Below are 2,724 nucleotides of genomic sequence, written 5' to 3'. Positions count from 1 at the left end.
GTGTGTGTGTGTGTGTGTGTGTGTGTGTGTGTGTATGCGCGCGCGCATGTGTGTGTGACTCACTCGAGACGGGCGCCCTCCCTGTGCACGCTGCAAAAAAACCCAACAGCTGCTCCTCTGTCTCTCTCGCCCCCTCTCATGCTCTCTTCCCCCCCCCCACCTCCCCGTCAGGCTCTTAGGTATCTGGCTGTACTAGCAGGCCACACTTCATATTTGTGGCGTCTTTCTTGTATTTTTCTTTGCACTTGACTCTTTCTCTGCCATAGAGTAGCCAGAGTGTTTTGTGAGTGGGCGAAGAATAAAAAGGGCATCGAAGGACTCCTGGGGGCCCTTGAATGCCTTCCAACCAGTCTCTTCCATCACCATTTCTTTCTCTTCCGCCCATCCCCACCCCCATCCTTTCCCAGCTCCGACTTGGTCTTTACCCACTTCTTTTCCTTTCTTAGAATTCATCTGACCCTCGGGAGGAGCCCCTTTTAGGCAGGGTTGACCGCTTCTGCATACCTGGAGGAAGTGATGGGGAAATTCCCTTGACCCTTAAGGAAAGATCAGGGTTAACTTGTGAAGCTTTCCAGCAGCGAAGTAAACAGTTCATTTAAAATTTCTCAAGTTAATAAAGTTAAGTGAATAAATGAGGAGAGGAAGGAAACCACTTCCAAGGGTACTTGATCAAAAGCTGTGATTTCTTTTTTACCAAAAGGCCTAGCATCTGAATTGTACAATACTCTGAACCAGCCTTTCCCAGGTCTTTTTTCTTCCTTTTTCATTAGAGTAAAAAAAAAAAAAAAGCTGCCTTCAGATGTAAAGCTTGGCCCCCCCAATTTCTATCTGATTTATTTGACACTCCTTTAAGAAATAGTACATTGTTATAATTTTTAACGATAAAAAATTCAATTTCTTGCAAGAATGATAGGACAGCCTTTTTGTTTAAAAGTCATCTTTGCTATTAATATAGTTCTACTTCTTTAGCACTTATGGATTCATTGTTGTAGATAAACTTCTTCAGGATGATCCCAGAAACCATCTTCCCTCTCCTTCTTTTTCGTGTACCTTCATGATTTGCGACAGCAAGCAAAGAAACAAAAAATAAATAAAAATAACAAAACTATCCACTACCTGGGGGCCAACCTTCTTTTGATAAACCTCTCCAAACTTGTCTAGGCTCTAAGTACTCTAATAAGACACAGCAGGCCAACACCTTTCCAGCTTAGTTGTACTTGTTCCAGCTTTTATTCTATTGGAATAGCTTTGGAGGACCAAGAATCATTTCTATGACATGGTGAAGCATAGAAAGGAGTAGTAGTTTAATGAAAGATCATTATTACATGCCTAAATTAAAGGGAATTTACCCCCTTGAGTTTGTTTAGTCAGAAACATGTTAAGGAATGCATTTCTAGGGCACAGTTACAATACCTTTTCCTGTAGAATACAGAAATTAAGATTGTTTCTCAGTTCTTCTCTGTTCACTTCTTAGTTGCAGATGGTCCATGTGTATACCTTACAGGAGGGGGTCATGGAATCATAGATTTGGAGCTGAAAGGGTCCTGATAGTACATCTATACATCCAATCCTTGCATTTTACACATAAGGAAACTGAGGTCCATAGGGTCACAGCCTATGGTACAGCCAGGATTCAAACTCAGGTTCTGTGGCTTAAGTTCTAGGCTCTTATCAATGTACCACAGTGCCTAATATGGGTGGTGGGTATAACAGATATCTGAAGTGAGTATCAAGAGTGGAGATCAAATGAAAGTCTGATCTTCCTGACCATGATAGCAAACTCCAAAACTCCTTTCCTGAATGTCCTAAATGGTATAGAGTACTCTTGCTCTATCTTCAACAAGAATAAATGGGACCCTTACACAACCAGAGACCCTTGTGAAAATTACATAATCCCTCCCTGCCTTAGTCTCTCCCATTAGTCAAACTTGGGAAGTAATCCTCAACACCTCACTAGCCTCAGGAAAGGTGGTTTAAAGATTAATGAGCTAATGTCTATAATAGATTTGGAAGATGAAAAGATCAATACAATGCTGAATGTTATTTGACATTACCTGATAACACAAAGCTTTTCCAGTTTGGTTGGATTTGGTTGGCTTAGTGACAAAATTATTACAGTTCTCTAAAGACGTTGATTCTCATCTTTTTTTTTAATCATCCCCTCCCCCCACAACACATTTAATTTTGAAGTGGTTATTTCTTTCCCAGGACTGATGAATATAGGATTTAGACGTGGAAGATTTTATAGTTCAACTCCCTCATTTTACAGATAAGGAATATGAGGCAAAAGTCATAGAACTAGTTAGTGTTACAGCCTGGACTAAAACTTAGGTCTCTAGACCAAACTATCTTCCTAGGAGTCAAAGGGAGGAAAAAAAAAAAAGATAAATTAAGATGGAATCTGTTGAGAGAGGACTGACTGAACCTCAGACAAGTAAGATTCACAAAGCATGAAAAAAGTATGTTTAAGAAAGCTCAACTGTTACTATAAAACCTAAAAATCCTAGACATCTTTAAAATCTCCACCCTCAGTTTGAGAGAATAACAAGGCTAAAAAAGAATGGAGAATGTTAATATAAGAGAAAATACAGGTGTGAGAAGTAGAATTCCCAAACCACAGTCTACTCTATAATACATTTAGATAAATCTGTCTTCATAATATCTCTTTAGCATAAACCTTTGAAATGTTTACACAGACAAAAGTGAGATGCATGAGACATCAAG

This window comes from Vombatus ursinus, unplaced genomic scaffold (genome assembly GCF_900497805.2).
Source record: "Vombatus ursinus unplaced genomic scaffold, bare-nosed wombat genome assembly UNPS02014877.1, whole genome shotgun sequence".
In the NCBI taxonomy this organism is placed as follows: domain Eukaryota; kingdom Metazoa; phylum Chordata; class Mammalia; order Diprotodontia; family Vombatidae; genus Vombatus; species Vombatus ursinus.
Note: the sequence above shows the minus strand (reverse complement) of the source record.